At 40.7% G+C, this 17,199-nt stretch overlaps 1 protein-coding gene and 1 long non-coding RNA gene across 7 annotated transcripts in view; one reads left to right on the top strand and one right to left on the bottom strand.

Moving 5' to 3' along the window:
- The window catches only part of LOC140074919 (uncharacterized), a 304,822-nt gene that overhangs the window by 191,457 nt on the left and 96,166 nt on the right, over positions 1-17,199 (bottom strand). For all 6 annotated transcript variants that reach the window (XR_011849310.1, XR_011849309.1, XR_011849312.1 and 3 more), the window contains one exon: positions 13,607-13,726. This is a non-coding gene — a long non-coding RNA (uncharacterized lncRNA). The remainder of the gene's footprint in view (positions 1-13,606; positions 13,727-17,199) is intronic.
- The window catches only part of NTN3 (netrin 3), a 54,752-nt gene continuing 46,545 nt past the window's right edge, over positions 8,993-17,199 (top strand). Inside the window, exon 1 of the mRNA XM_072120236.1 lies at positions 8,993-9,370. The gene's annotated coding sequence lies outside the window, so the exon portion shown is untranslated. The remainder of the gene's footprint in view (positions 9,371-17,199) is intronic.

The following is a 17,199-nucleotide window of genomic DNA, read 5'->3' on the forward strand; positions in this document are numbered from 1 at the left end:
GCCGCTAGGGTCTTTTAATTAGTAAAGGGAGGCCGCTAGGGTCTTTTAATTAGTAAAGGGAGGCCACTAGGGTCTTTTAATTAGTAAAGGGAGGCCACTAGGGTCTTTTAATTAGTAAAGGGAGGCCGCTAGGGGCTCTTAATTAGTAAAGGGAGGCCGCTAGGGGCTCTTAATTAGTAAAGGGAGGCCGCTAGAGGTTTTTATTAGTAAAGGGAGGCCGCTAGGGGCTCTTAATTAGTAAAGGGAGGCCGCTAGGGGCTCTTAATTAGTAAAGGGAGGCCGCTAGGGGCTCTTAATTAGTAAAGGGAGGCCGCTAGAGGTTTTTATTAGTAAAGGGAGGCCGCTAGGGGTCTTTTAATTAGTAAAGGGAGGCCGCTAGAGGTTTTTATTAGTAAAGGGAGGCCGCTAGAGGTTTTTATTAGTAAAGGGAGGCCGCTAGGGGTTTTTTATTAGTAAAGGGAGGCCGCTAGGGGTTTTTTATTAGTAAAGTGAGGCCTTTTATGACTGTTTTAGTGTCATTTTGTGCTATTTTGGTTGGTGGTGTGCCCCAGGATTTTCTAAGTATAAAAAGTGTGCCGCGGCTCAAAAAAGGTTGAAAATCACTGCTATAGATGATGTATTTCAGGTGATCGGGTGTATAGGTTGGACAACACCAGGATACCAGCAGGGAAGAAACTAAAGGGACTCTGCAGATATAATACATGGAGAAGGCCATCTTGGGGTAACTACATAGACAGGGAATCGAGATCTTGGACAGTCAAAAAGTAGACTGGAAGGTTATTTTGTACTTGGAAGAGCTGAAGTACTGACTTAGGACCAATATCAGAGACTCAGCAGGTGATTCTATGGACGGGGAGAAGGAAAAAAAAATCTCACCAATCTGAGAATAAAGATATACACTATAGGCAGTCCCCGAGTTACGTACAAGATAGGGTCCAGAGGTTTGTCCTTAAGTTGAATTTGTATGTAAGTCGAAACTGTATATTTTATAATTGAATGTATGTATATGCACTACATGTGCAAGAATTGAGTCCACTGACCATCGTCTTGGAAAAATTGCATTCGAAAAAACTATTTCTACAGCTCCTATTTCTCAGACATGTGCTGTTGAGTGACTCTTTGTGAGTCGGGCGCTGTGATTATTATATATTCATTTATACCGCTAATAATAATTGCCTCTAAAAACTGGATTTAAAAAAGAAATTATTTTTTTAAACAAATCTCTCTGCTTCAGTGTGAGCCCTTTTACAAGGGCGGCACGGTTGCTGAGTGAGGAGCACTTCTGCCTTGCAGCGCTGGGGTCCTGGGTTCAAATCCCACCCAGGTCATCTGCAAAGAGTTTGTATGTTCTCTCTGTGTTTGCGTGGGTTTCCTCCAGGTACTCCGGTTTCCTCCCACACTCCAATACATACTGTTAGATTGTTAAGATTGTGAGCCCCATTGGGGACAAGGAGCAATTTGATATGCTTTGTGCAGCGCTGCGTAATCTGTGTGCGCTATATAAATAAAGAATTATTATTATAAGAATTAATAAACAAAGCCTCATCTACCTTCTTTCTGTTTGCACAACCAGAGTGTTATATAGACCAAATGTTGTCCTTACACTGACAGTATACATTGTACAACAGGAGCTATGCCGTTATGAATCAAGAAGGTCACAGCCTTAGGAACGAGGCAATACACCAAAATTCTGATTTTAAGATAATTTCCTCTTCCATAACCCCCTTCCGAGCCAGAGCAACACTTTTTTTTTTTGGGAGGACACTGCTAATGAATTACAAGTGAATTTAATTCATTGTAATGCTTTATTTCACCTGCGGAGGAGCTGCAGGCAAACTGGACGCATGTTGCACAATTCCCCAGCTCATTGCAGATGTCTAGTGTAAGTCTCAGTAACACTGCAGTGTAGGACACCATGAAGTAGCCTTTATCTGATCTCCCGTGGACTGATATATATCCAGATATTTTCTCACAGTGAATCAGATATAATGTGCTATATGTAATTTTTTACAGAAAGCCACCTCATCTGCACCTCAGCCTTATGTAAAGCCTCCCCCCTTGTTTATGGAATCCATGCCTGGAATTCTTCTGCAGGTTTCGCCATTCCCAGAAGTTCACGATCGCTTATGTTATACACATCCTGCAGTCAGAATTCAGAGACATGGTTTATTGAGTCACCAAACCAAGCAAGGAAATCTGCTGAAAGGTAATGGAGTGCAATGAAAAATGAGTTCAATGATAGCAGAGTGAGGAGGACTTGTAGCATAGGTCAGATACTTCTTCTGTGTTTGTTGGCGCCAACTGGGAACGTCTAAGAAGGAACCGATTATCTACAACGCTAATAAGGATCAAAGATCACCAGAGCCGCCTCTAACCCAAGTGTGTTTGCAGAGTAAACCTTCATGGGAGCAAACCTCAAACACAGAGAAACCAATGGCTGACCCCAAAGTATACACTGAGTCAACCAAGCAAAGTCTCCTTCTCCTAGTGCCCTGCAGGGCCGACACTAGGGGGGTGGCAAACTGGGCATTTGCCCAGGGCACCCTGTCCTAAAGAGGCCCCTTGCATGTGGACTTTTGTGGGAAGAGGGTGCATTGCTCTTTTAATACCCCTTGGTTGAATGCCCAGGTGAAGATGGTTATCATTTATCTCCTGTCTATAATTCTATAATCTGTCTAGTTATCTATCTCCTATAATTTGTCTACTTCCTATCCTTGTATCTATCTATCTAACCATTTATCTATCTAACTTTTTGACTATATTTTTATCAATATATTTCTTATCTACATATCCATCTCCTATCTATTATCTATCCATCAATCTTCTAGCTCTCTTCTACTGTATCTCTCTCTCATATCTATCTAACTTTATATAATCTGCTTTATATTTCTGCATCTATAAATCTATCATTATCTATAAATCTATATCATCTTTCATATTTATCTTCCATCATCCATCATCTGTCTATCTCCTATGAAATACTATACCACTGCTTGTAAATGACAAAGTTATTATTATTGTGTGGGGCTAAAGAAGCCTCTTACTGACTGTGACTGTTCATAAAATAGTTTTAGATTGGGGCCCCATTTTTAGTTTTGCCCAGGGCCCCACTTTGTCTAGAACCAGCCCTGGTGCCCCGATATGCGTCTCCAGTCGGTGGAGTGCAGACACTTGTTGTGTCGTCATCTTTGGTTTCTATCCACCTACCTGGCCCAGATTTACTGTGGGCATTTTAACCTAATGCCTCTAGAGAGGGGCCAATTATTGGAGATTGGCTTTGTTTGGACTGTGTAAGGATCACCTAATGAACATCTACTCTTGCTGATGCCGTTACATCTACTGATTCTTCCTACTAAAACCAGTCTATAATAAGTAATATACTGCTAAATTCAGGCAGGTCTGAAGTTATTTTAACATGTTTCAGAATCCTTAGATAGAAAATAAACTAGTGGGCACCTTGGACATTTGTCAACTCTTATGGGATGTCTTCCTTTTCTACATTGATTCCAAGAGAATTAGTGACCATAGGGCCCCAAATAAATGATATGATTATGCCACCCGGTACCTATTATGCCAGAATCCAACTCCTTGGGAACTCTATAAATCTGTATCAACATTCTCCCCTTCGTAGCAGGGGCCCCCTATACTAAAGCTCCATTGTGATCGAATTCCCTGCCTCTGTGGTAGGTACGTCATTGCTTACATCATAGTTAGCTTTAAGGTCAAGTCTTGGAGAAGGTGTAACTAGGGAAGCTTTGGCAATTTAACACCTTCAGTCATCAGGTTGTTGAAAGGTTACAGATTGGATCATGATTCTTATACTTTGATGTCATAGGAAAGATGCCCTCATGCAAGACATCCTGTCCACCTGGCTTAGGAATACATTGAACCTGTGCATGTGTGTGCCAACCTTATTGACTATGAATGACTATAGTGTTCTCTGCTGAGGACTATGCCCTGACCCTATGAATACGGCATGACACAAGTATATACCCTCCATATGGCTCACACCGTACAAGCCTGGGACGCGGGTGTGACATTTGCAATGGTTGTGAGACGTTGCTTTGCTTACGTTCCTCCAGAGCTGTCAGCAGTCATCACTCCTTGCGCTTACACAGCACTCGTCCCGGGATCAGTTGCCGGAAAATAAGAGGGAGACTTCTAAATTTAGACACCTCTGACTCACTTTCGACCACACAAACTGATTTTTGCATTAAATCTTACGACTTGTAACGTGTCAACATCGCACCTGTTTAGCGACAGCCCGGAACGCCGCGAGGATACCTCCAGGCAAGCATGGAGTTAACGCAATGCAACTTTGAAAAAAGTCAAAAAATCCTTTATGTGCAGAGGAGAACCAGGCCATACAGAATACACACGTGTTGTCAGGACTCTGTGGCCGGGGCAGATACTACAGAGTCTGTAGAGTTAATGAAGTGAGTGTTTACTCAGAACACAGAGAGTTGAGGCCAGATCCAAGAATCCTTTAGGGATTCGGTATCATGTCTGCCTTCTGATCAGTACAGGTGGCCGGGTGGCGCTGAGAGATCTGTGCCGCCCTCTGACTAATGAGCCACCCCGCTCTTTGGCAACGGAGTCTGAGGCAGGGGCAGAGGTACATGCAATTAATTTACTGCCACACACGGAGCAGATGCAAACACAAAGGAGTCACTGACAGGCCCCAATATCAACGCCAGAGCCCTAACGATTAACACCCCACTTCTATTGTTACCAGGGCTTCCTGCAAATTATATAACAGGACTATAAGAGGCCAATGCTCCAAATTACTAATATATCTTCCAGTAACAGTAAAGGGGATCTGTACTTTAATTGCATGAATCTTAAATGAGCGATACACTCGTAATTCTCCAGCCTTTGTTAATAGGATATCATGGGGATCCAGAAAAGGCATACATTACCATATAGACATGTGGCTGCCATGGGGTCAGATTAGTGCCATCCCATTGTGGACTGGGCAGAACGAAACACTCTCTACTCCATTGCAATGGTGGCTATACGCATTAGATACTTTTTGTCCAATATTAGGGGAACTGCTTAGCCCCTGAATTTACTTGGGGTATCGCAGCTTGGCTGAGTGTGCATGTCTTCTCAAAAGTTGTGGAGAAATAAGTGACTGTTCATCCTATGTACGAATAAAGGGTGAATCATAGTAAAACCCACCTGACAAGCACCGGACTTTTTGCTTTTTAAAGGGTAATAAGTCACCACTTATCTCCTCTCTGCCTACTAAAAATACATACATCACAGGCTGAACGTTGCCTATTATGAACGGGAAGTGATGCATTGTGGGAACTAATATGTGTTAAAAGAAAACATAATAACATGTAATTACAACACACAATATAAAGCAAACATACATTTTTAATAATTTAGAAACACTTGAACACAAATTATATATTTTTTTTAATTTTTTATATTGTATTTTATTGGGCATACTCTTTTTCTAGTATTGTTTTCTGTTTATTGAGAAATATATAGAAAAAAAAAAAACATTTTAAAAACTGCATTTCCACATAATGAAATATTAAAAGAAATTGCTGGTCCACCCGATAAAACAATTGCGTTGAAAAACACCAGAGATCATGGACACTTACTCACAGCACCGTGACTGTGGTAATCTGCTTATATTTGTCATCCCCCCGAGAGCCCTTGTGCCTAATTAGAATAATTTTAAACGTTGATTTTTGGAAGGAAGAGAGGTCATGGATAACAAATATAAGAAGATACCAGAGTCACTGTGCCTGGATCTATAAATAAGTGTCCCTAATTCATCGTGATTGATTTTTATGGTAGACTTTGGATTTTAGTGAGACTATTTACATAACGTAAAAAAAGATTCTGTCTGATGCTCGGTAATATATATACTACAAGCTGCACAGTAGTTTAGGCTGTCGCTAGTTTACAGCTGAATGTATACTGTCAGAGGACATAAAATACCTCTTCTTTCTGTTCCTAATTTGAATGTTTGAAGCAAAAACATCTACCTGCCAACCTACCTCCGGAGGACCAGGAAGTCCCGGAATTTCACGGTCACCTATCTTGATTTTGATGGAAAATGTGCAATGTTTCAATTTCCCTGTGGGGGCACTGCAGGGAAACTAAACACCTGGTGATGGGTTCATCCACAGATCATAGATGTGGGTGACCTAGGGACAACCTGTCATGACTGAGAGACCCTTCTAAGAACAAAGGCAGACCACACAAGCACAGCCACTGGGAAGTAGAACCACAATAAAGGGATCCCTGCGGTAAGATTTTACCATTCTTACTTTTATTGCATATTTATTAGGACAACTTTGAAGGCGGAGTAGTCTCTTTTATTGAATGGATTAAAAAATTAGTATTTACCTCCGACCGTATAGTTACAGACTGTCTGTAAATGCTGGTAAGCAGACATCACCAGCGCCTAGTGGAATACTTCCACTCCTAACACCTCCTTTAAAGGGCTATAATCTCTTTGCTTCTCACCTACAAATACCTAACTAATTTAACCTGTCAGTCTTTACATCCACTAATTCCTTGTTTAATATGGAAATCCTTCTCCTATAGAGCAATGGAATGAGCAATTGCCCATTAACACCTCTTACAAAGGCCTCCACATTACAATATTCATGGCCCTGGCAGGAGGCAGCCGCGGACACAATAAGTTTCACCTCAATGAAGGATGGACTCATTTGCTGGGGAAACCAACCCACCATTTGTATACACGGAGTGTGTATTGGGAGCGCAGGGGGATAGCTCAGAGACACATTTTCTGTACAATGGACCCTCGGGCTATTATCTACTTGTTGCGGTCGTGCAGAAGGGTCATTCATCAAATGTTCTCAGCAAGATTGGAACAAACTGGACAAACAATTGTGTACGTTCTCTTAACTGGCCATATAATTTCAACAGCTCGTTGAGCCGACAGCTTTTCCTCCTGACCTCCACATGGACATGCAAGCTCAGCTCAGATCATGGAGAATCTCTTGCAACAAAGGAATTGGCTTGTTACCACCTTCTCCGGTGTCTGCTGGAGACACCTAAGGGGGTTCGCCAATTAAGACAACAGACCCCCGAACGAGAGGAGTAACTTTAACTTGTAATATCTGTAACAGGATCCCCAAAAGTGGAGAGATTATTTCACCTCCCAGACCGGCAATTATCAGGTGGTCAGCATCAGAGAGAAATTAAACACCTCCAGTCATTTGGGGGATTTGTAAAGTCAATGGGCGGCAGGGGGTTAATTTGCAGCCTTGAATGTAGATTTATATGGCACTTTACAACTCTTCATTAGGAAACATATTTTTAGCTGCGGGATCGATAATGGATTTTATTCATAGCCATAAAATGGGAACATCCTGGTAATTGAAAAATCCAAAGTTTTTCTCTCCTGGTGCTGTGCCCGTCGTATAGACAGTAATAGACAGCAGCAACAGCTGAGTTATGCCAAAGAGACAGCTCAGGGGTGTTGACATCTGGTGTCAGAGGTGAGCTGTCACTTTTAATATTGAGGTGTATGTCCCCTTCTAAGTCTGACCAAACTATTATAAAACGACAACATCAGAGAATTTGATTTTTGGTAAAAAAAAATATGTAAATCTGCAGAAAAATCACAACTTCTTCCTCTACTAAGCTGTCATAGGAGAACACTACTACTGGAGTGAATGACACTGTAATGTGATGCGTTACAGAGCACCATATGGCAACACATGAGGTCATATTTAGCGTTTTTAGTTAAGCACTTCCTTGATATTAGGCCAGACCAACAAAAGGGCCTTAGCCTGACTAGAGTTTGATCTGTCTCCTGACACTTGTCGGATTTACTGGACTGAACCTAGAATCTCTGAACTGAACAGATAATGCTAAGTTCAGTTCAGTGATTCTAGGTTTGGCCGAGTACATTCCGTCCCCAAACCACACAAAGTGAGTTTGGAGGACTGAGTTAGGACAGCTAAGTACCTGTTGGACCTAGGGCCGTTTCTTTTGACTCCCAACCATACACATGCACACTCAGCTAAGTCAACCATGAATGAGAGTAAAGAAAACATCTGTCAGACTCCTATAGTGGCGGCTCTTCTGCCCAGAGATCCAAAGTATCTGACATGTTGGGGTTTGGTTTAGATCTTTAGGAAGTGACAGCACACATGATGATTCCTCCAGGAGGTTTCCTCCCACACTCCAAAAACATACTAGTAGGTGATTAGACTGTGAGCCTTATTGGGGACATGACCGATTTGGCAAAGTCTGTGCAGCGCTGCATAATCGGTGTGTTCTATATAAATAAAGAATTATTATTATTACTGGATGGTCCCGCTTATCATGGCAGGTTCTTCCAACAAGGTTGGCTTACAGCAATAAGTTTAGCCCCATTAGAAGAATGTCTTTTCTTATATCACGTTGAGTTCATATATGTTTTTAGGGGAACAGATTTTACAGGATTTTCCACCTCTTCTCCAAAAATCGTCTCCATTTTCCATTTATCCCACTTCTAAAAATTAGCACCCTGCCCTATCTTACCATGTTTTTCGTGATAGTGTCACCACTGAAGCGTGCAGCAAATCCGTGGTAGGAACCGCAGCGTTATAACTGGAGGCAAAGTCATAACTTTTTGCTGCAGTTTTGTGATTCCTGAAAAATCTGTGTGAAAGGGTCCTCAGACATTTCGACCACATTACTAAGCAAAAAAACCTTTTCTTCTGGATCCTAAATGATGACTGGCACAAAGTGACGACAAATCCCAGAGACCGAAAGAACAAACCGCAGAAAAAAGAAAGGGGGAAAAAAAACAAGAGATTTCACAATGCAGCGGCGGCATGAAATACAATGGAAAATGTGGAATTCCTGTCCCTGTATAATGACTTCATTCTCGTGGTCTTCATCACTTGCCGGAGAGACACATGCACACACATTACTTGCTGGGACCCCCCTCCTTTCACACCGGAGAGCCTCGGAAGGAGTGATACTTAGGAGTGGGAGGGGGAGGAATAGCCTAAGCAAAGTGTATCGCCTTGAAGTGGTAGAGGGGAGGAAGCTCACTGCTCCAGTATGTAGCACATCTCAGTCTGCTCTCTATAGCACAGCATCCACCAGACCTCAAGGAGATCCCTCAAACTTCAGCCTTAGCCTTTTTTTTTACCACCTTTCCTTATTTTATTTTACTCCTTTTCTACTTTCCTTATTTTTCCCCACATTTTAAATTTTTTTCTTTTCTTTACTGCGAGAAATTCTGCTGATAAAAAATATCCTACAAGGACCTTGTATTTTTGGGACATTTGTTGGAAAATCGGCGTTGGAAGTGGTCGGTACCAACATGTGCGGATTCTAACAGAAGATCCGATATCCGGAATATTCCTGCTGTCTTTGAATTGTAAGTTTACAACCAAATTCTGACAATTTTATTTTATCGTTCCCATATAGAATACGTCTGAGCTCCAGGAAAATCTTTATCCGTATCACATTTATATTAATTGTCAGGGTTTTAATTTTTTTTACTTATTCCTTACACCCACAGAATTCTTTTCTCATTTTTCTTTTAATTTATTTTACATCACTTGGAATTGTATATAATATTGTTTCCTTGGGCCTTGAGCCAAGATCTTCAGCGTAATGAATGGTGTCTACAGATGGGATCTTACAGTCACGCAATATCTACCGGGGAATCCTGAGATCTTACAATACTATTGTACTTCAAATAGGAATCTCTAATGTATCAATCCATCTATATTGGTCTTTTTATGCATCTATTTAAATATCTATACATCTATCCAATATCCATCCATCCGATATCTATCCGACATCTATCTAAATATCTATCCATCTATCCAATATCTATACATCTATCCGACATCTATCTAAATATCTATCCAATATCTATACATCTATCCGATATCTATCCGAAATCTAAATATCTATACATCTATCCAATATCTATCTATCCGATATCTATCCGACATCTATCTAAATATCTATCCAATATCTATACATCTATCCGATATCTATCCGACATCTAAATATCTATACATCTATCCAATATCTATCTATCCGACATCTATCTAAATATCTATACATCTATTCCATATCTATCTATCCATCCATGTGTATATACAATTTTGTCTCATTGGGACCTATCTTTAGTATTAAGTATTGGATAATAACATCCAGCATCATTCTCCTTGACTATTATATTACGGATACCATCCGAAACATTTTCCCGCTAATGTAATAAGGGATATTATTACTTGTTACTGAGCTGCTAATTTTCGAGCTATGATAATTGATGAAGTATATATGAGATATATCAATCTGTGTGGATGAAGAATGAAATAGAAAACTAACTCAACATATATATTTTTAAAAAAGTGGAATTAAATTAAAGCTACTGGAGAATAATTCTCAGGAAGGAGAGTAACTTGCCATTTTCATATTTTGTGATAGATGGACCAAAAAAAGGGCTAGGTAAAGGATAGTTAAACTGATGTGGCGAGGGCAGATTGCCAGAAAAATACCGGATAGATAAATAGAAAATTTTTGATTGATATAGGATGGATGGATGGACACAAAGATGGATAGATATGGTAAGGATTGTTAAAGTGATGTGACAAGGTTGGATGGATAGACAGATAGATACAGGATAGATGATGGGATATTATATATATATATATATATATATATATATATATATATATATATATATATATATCTCCATATTCAGTTGTGTATTGTAAATGTAAGCAGATCTAGTAGATATAAAAACAAGTGCATTTACAAAACCTCTTAGACAAAGATCTAATAATTTTATATTTCCATATGCAGAAAACTGAAAAAAAAAATAAAATAAAAGGCTGATGAACAATTCTGCTTCCCTCCATATTAATAGCAGTGATACCTAAGGGGTATAAATCCCTATTAAATTCAAATCATATTACAAGACGTCTTTTCCTTCTCGGGTCTTCCTCCGGCAAATGACCTCCTCTGTGCTGCTCCAGCACCTGTCCATGTGAGTGCACTGCTCCCGGCTAGGACTGTCTGTCTGTCCCGCAGGCTGTGACTATAAGTTGTGTACATTGTGCACTAGTCTGGGGCTGCCGCATCATGCGCACTATTATTATACTCTAATGATGCTGCTACTTTATCATAGTAACTACACATACTGCAGTCCTTGTATTCCTGGTAACAGGTCACATTATATACTAGACATTACAGCTTTAGGTAGAGTCGTGTATCACTATAAATCTTTGATCCATCTGTCACTTTTTTACTGTTGGAGTCAAAATTTACAATGTGTCTGAAGAAACTTGCAAGAATCTTAGAAGCAGTAAGATATCAGGTGCATGCACATGTCCTTATCACACATCCCTGCACTATGGATTTGTGATAAGGCGTCCATAGACTACTATCATCCCATTTCACGACCTGGTGCATCTTTGATTTTATATTGAGGCTTATGAAGATTTTCGTCATTGCTTTGAGTCCTCACCCATCTGTTCAAATGTGAGTATTTCCCTGCATTTTTCCCCTATCTGAGCCGCCTACTAACCCGTGACTCAGAATCCCTGCAAACCTAATTGTAATGCAGCTTACGTCTATATAAATGACGCGGGAATCCTATGTGAACGCGTCTCCAGAGATTTGCAGGCTGCTTTCACTGTGAATGCAATGCAGCAGTGTACGGTGCTATAGCCCTGGTCACATGATATATTTCGGTAATGCTTGGAGTCGTAGTATCACTTAGATGGACAAAGAATTTCCTATCAGCAACATAAATAAAATTACCAAAAAAAGGTGTAAAAGCCTAAGAAAGAAGTAGTGTCCACTAGGGGGAGCTGCTTCCTAGCTGCAGCGTCTCCCCCTATTTTTGGCAAGTCTTACTATGTGCTTTCCAGGGGTATAGGTCAGGTAGATCACGATTTTGTGCTTTTGGATTTTTTTTGTTCCTCTCTTAATGTTGTTGTATTTCGTAAAGTGTCTACTTTAAAGGTCCTTTAGGGTCAGGACCACATGCACACGTTGTTACTAGAAGCGACCACTTGCAGAAAATTACATTCTGGTGGATATTTATAAGATTCTGTATAAACCCAATTAACAAGGAATCAATTCGGCAGAGTGACATCTATAGAAATGTGATAGTGGAGCTATGACATGCATGTGTATAGAGGACAACGTGAGCGGCAGCCAAGCCAAGCAGCGGGGGTCCGATGCCTCCTAATTTTATGCAGAAATTCCTTATAAAGAGATCACTTTGGATAAATTCAGAGACTTTTCCTAGCAAACGAGAACCTCAATTATCGGAATTGAATCCAGTCCCCTCCAAGTACTTGCTGCCACTAGAGTGAATGCCCAGATCCAGACTCCCGTCAAACTTTCTTTGGTTGAATGCCAGGAGAATAAAGTGGCAAGTTGGCAAAAATGGCAGCAGATATTTTATTACAGGATAATGGGTAAAGGAACCTTATAAGAGTGCGCCGCGGCTTGTATGGCCAGGAGCAATGGCCATAAAGATTACTGACCTCAAAATGTGAAGTCCTGTCTACTGCGTGCCTGAGGCTGAAGGGGCCTGAAGGCACATGACAGTGTGTGAGCTAAATCTGCTCAAACTTTTAGGGACTTTAGGGCTGCCCCCTATTACCTGGAGCCGCTTGTCACTTGTGATGAATGGTGGTGCACCTGGAGGGAGCACAGATAGTGTAATCACACTATAACCAATATACTACAGTTATGGGGTCAGGTGTAGATTTTGTGGTCCACTATATTTGGGGTGACAACTGTATAGGATGTATTATATGAAATCTACAATCAAGTATAATAAACCAAGGGCACTTACTCATAGATCCAGAAACCTTGACTGTGGTAATCTTCTTATATTTGCTATCAATGGCCTTCTATCTTCTAAAATGAACTGTTATAATTATGCTAATGAGTCATATGAGTAATATGTGGTGTTACTGTGCAGTAGCTTCACAGGCTGTTACATTGGAGAGAGGTAGGTCTCTCCCTCCCACTGTGTTAGACTGCAGCAGGTAGAGAGAGGAGGGGAAGTTCTGAGGGAACATGCAGAGGTGGTGAGACAGTGTGAGAGCATGGTAAGTTACAGCACAGAGGGGCTATGGTAACAATTGCAGAAGTAAGGATTCCAACAAATATAAGAAGATTACCACGGCGCCTGGATCATACTTGATTTGATGGTAAATTCAGGAAAAAGATGCAAAAGAAAAATCACAAAGCTCCAGCTCCGATGAACTCCACGGCTAATAAATAAAACTATCCAAAACTATTTTGGGAGTAGAACCCTTTCAGATACATTGCTATGGCTGTAATCTACTATGAATGGCGCCGCAGAAGTCTGATTGGAAACTAGAGAGTAGGGTCCTCTACATTACACATTCCCCTTTAAGAAAAATCACCTTCTAAATGTATATTCTTCTGAATATTTACACCTCAGGTTGTCCTATGGCATCCTGCATGAGGGGCCGATTAGCTGCCAGAGGCAGTGGGAACATGTTGATGAGGTCCTAGATATTTTGGTCTAGGTCATACTCCAGCTTTGGGTCATGGATTGTTGACCCACTCTTAAAAAAGTTTCAAAGAAAGTTTCATGGCGGCCTACCTGGAGTTCCTGAGATGTTTTCGTTGGGTTCTTTTGATGCAGATGTCTGGAGGAGGGAAACCTGGACCTCATCTCATTAAGCAGCCGATGCTGGTGGGGTCAGGATCACGACATTCTGCCCTGCAAAGAAAAAAAAATTAACAATTGATCTCTCTGAAAAAAATATATTGCTTATAACATGGACCGTCGGGTGAAATACACCTAAAGAGTCGCTGCGGGAGGCATAGGAGCAGGAAAGAGTTAAGGCAATGCACAAAGCTTAGCACATCTGAATATTGTGACTTTTTTTTTCAAAGGAAATCTCCCGTAATGAATATTTATGGCACATTGGTGGGTGTCCCGCCACTTAGACCCCTGTTGATCCCGCGTTTTGAGCATGTGGTGGAATCATAGATTTTATTCTGAAATAATGAATTGTGACGTTTCCTACTGGTGACCGTTCTATGGTTATACACGCAGGGCCTGATTACATGTTGTTTGTACTCTGTAACCATATTGGTGCAGGGATCTGAACAAGAGCTGAATACAACTAAACGAGAAACTATGTTTACATTATTAAAAACATTGTAGCAATAAAAACGTTTTGAAAAGTTCTGAGATACTATAAAGGATATAGGACAAGGGACTATTAGGATTCCTAGCCATTAAAAACTGCAGATAGGCATGGTCCCTTGTGAGAAGTATAATCATACATTTGTGTGTGATGTTAGCAGCAGGACTGTGAAATATCGCTTCATTCCAGGATTGTACTGGGGCTTGTCCTCACACTGCTGTTATCTGTGCTCTCTGCAGTCAGTGTTAGGTTGTGTTGCTAGTGAGTTGTGCAATGAGATCTTTGTGTGCGTTGTTAGTAGCAGCCGAACTGTGAAATATGGATTTATATTCCAGGATTATACTAGGGCCGTGTTCTCACACTAATGTGATCTGTACAGCCAGTGTTAGATATAGTCCCTGGAGAGATTTGTAATCACACATGTTAGTATGTTGTTGGTAGCAGCAGGACTGTGAAATATGGACTTATATTTCAGGTATGGACTGGGGGTGTGTCCTGACACTGCTGAGCTCTGTGCAGCTAGTTTTAGGTACTGTTCCTGGAGAGATGTATAATCATACATTTGTGTATGTTGTTAGTAGAAGCAAGACTGTGAAATATAGATTCATATTCCAGGATTGTACTGGGGGAGTGTCCTCACACTGCTCTGCTCTTAGATCTCTGCACTGAGCTGCTAGACAGCCACTGCCCTCTACTCTGAGTAAAAGTTTCAGTAGGCTACTGGTTGAATTCTAAAGAAGCTCAATGCAGAGCTAAGAGCACAGAAGTGAGAGGCCACGCCCACCGTGCACTTGGAGAATATCACATCCTGTAATAAAAATCAATTTTTGACAGTCCTACAGCTACTAAAAACACGCATGTATGGTTACATGGATCTCCAGGGAAATACCTGGTTGGAGCTTTGTATGTTCAAAACCTCTGACGTTTCCCCTTCAAAGGTGGGGGGGGGGTCTAAGATTAGAATCAGTATTTACAAAGCAATAGTGCATCTTCTCTCTTATGAAACAGAGATTGATAAATATATTATAGAAATAAAAGAGATATATGAGATAGTATATAGAGAAGAAGTATTAAAAGAGCAATACATCATCTGCCCACAAAAATCCACAAGCAGGGGGCCCCTTTAGGACAAGGGGCCCTGGACAAGTGCCCAGTTTGCCGCCCCCTAATGCAGGCCCTGGAAAGACAGATAGATATAAAAACACATCGATACATTTTCTTCCACTCCCTCTAGATCTATTAGTGACATCTTTATAACTAGGTAACCATTGATGTGGTATACAATACAATTGCCATATATTGTTAAATCCCATATATCACATTTTAAAAGCAGTACACACAAGACTTAACTAACCACTACCTTTCAACATTTCTAAATTCATTCATGTCACATTTAGTATTTATGCTTATCTAGGCTCCACATCATGTATAGCACTGTAACCATCACGTAAGTTGTAAAGCCTGCTGTCAGAATAGAGATGTAGTGCAGGTCTATACCGTGCGTCACTCGAAGGCTTTAATGAGAAACATAATGAGGACGCAGTCACTTATTATATGGACTTTACAGATTGAATCGAATAAAAAATAGACAATTTACACAGCTTTATTCTCAGTATACATAAGGTGCTATGATAAACGCAGCTCATACAGTAAACTAATAATGATCAAATCTGTCTTGACACAAAACGTGTCACATCAATGTATATTTAGCAGGAAACCAATTGGCCTATTGGCCTTTCCTTATAGCAAATCATCAATATTAGATTGTGGGGCAGTCACTGTGAAGTGGGTCTGAAGAAACATGTAGTGGGTGCAAGTTGCCTGGTATTGCAGATCAGCCCAAATAAGGCCTCGTTGACACGGCCATTGGGGGACGTAGATACGGCATAGGCCGGCAATGAGTACGGAGCAGTGCGGTGCCATTCCATAGCCGGGAGAAAGATGTCCTATCTTTCCCCAAAATACGGCACTGTGCACCATGTTCCTCTATGGAGACGGGTGGCGCCAACGTGTGCCCACCAAGCTACGGTACAGCGGGCACACATTTGTGTGAATTTAGCCTTACTCGAAGTGCACCTCCCTTTCAGCAAACTTCACTGCAATAGCTACAGTGTATAACACATGTATGACAGCTTATGGCCACTATATGACAAGTGATATTCATTTTCTAGCACCAAGACAAACGCCACATGTGAACGCAGCCTCCTGTTTCGTTATCTCCCACTGCATAGAATGAGGTCTTACACAAACTGCTTAAAGGAAGAAAACAGGAACAGATTTCTTTAATAAAGTTTACCACTATTATCTGCAACATTCGTTTATATAATTTTGTTTCAAGTTTAAAGTTAGATTCTGTCTGTCTTCCTGGAATGAAAGAATGTAAGAAAAAAATTCATAAGGAAAGGCAGAAAAAGAAAGGAAGATGATTGGAACTAAGGTAAATACAGAAGGAGGCACTTGCCTTGTAGTCTCTTGTACTAGGATTTAGAATAAGTTTATTGAACGATTAGTGACCCATAAATTAGGATGAGACTGATCAGACATGGCCACTACTCAGTCCAGTCTAAACAGAGTATTTGATGTATACAAGGAAATTTTAAAAATGTAAAATTCCCTTATAATGTCTATGACACATGCCGCACATACAGCAATGTAATATGAAGCTGGAATACAATCTACTATAGATTACATCGTTCTGCATTGCTGTATCAAAGCCACACTGTGAAAGGGAATCTGTCATCAGCTTTTACACCACTAAACTTCAGGGAGGGTATGAAATATTCTTTCTAGAATTCACTTTCTTTTGTTAAATCTCTCCCTTTTACAGAAGGGCAAATGTTGCTTTATTTTTGGCTCAATGGCAACTAGAACCATCACATTAGGCTTGTGGCTCTGTGATCCACAGAAGCAGAGATGAAGGCAGCTCAATACATAGTTGTAAATGAGAACTGAAGATGAAGATCCAGTAGCTTCATATGTATTTACCATAACTGCCTGCATATCTGGTTCTGTAGCTCACAGAACCACAATGATGTGATCT

This window comes from Engystomops pustulosus, chromosome 8 (genome assembly GCF_040894005.1).
Source record: "Engystomops pustulosus chromosome 8, aEngPut4.maternal, whole genome shotgun sequence".
NCBI classification, from domain to species: Eukaryota; Metazoa; Chordata; class Amphibia; order Anura; family Leptodactylidae; genus Engystomops; species Engystomops pustulosus.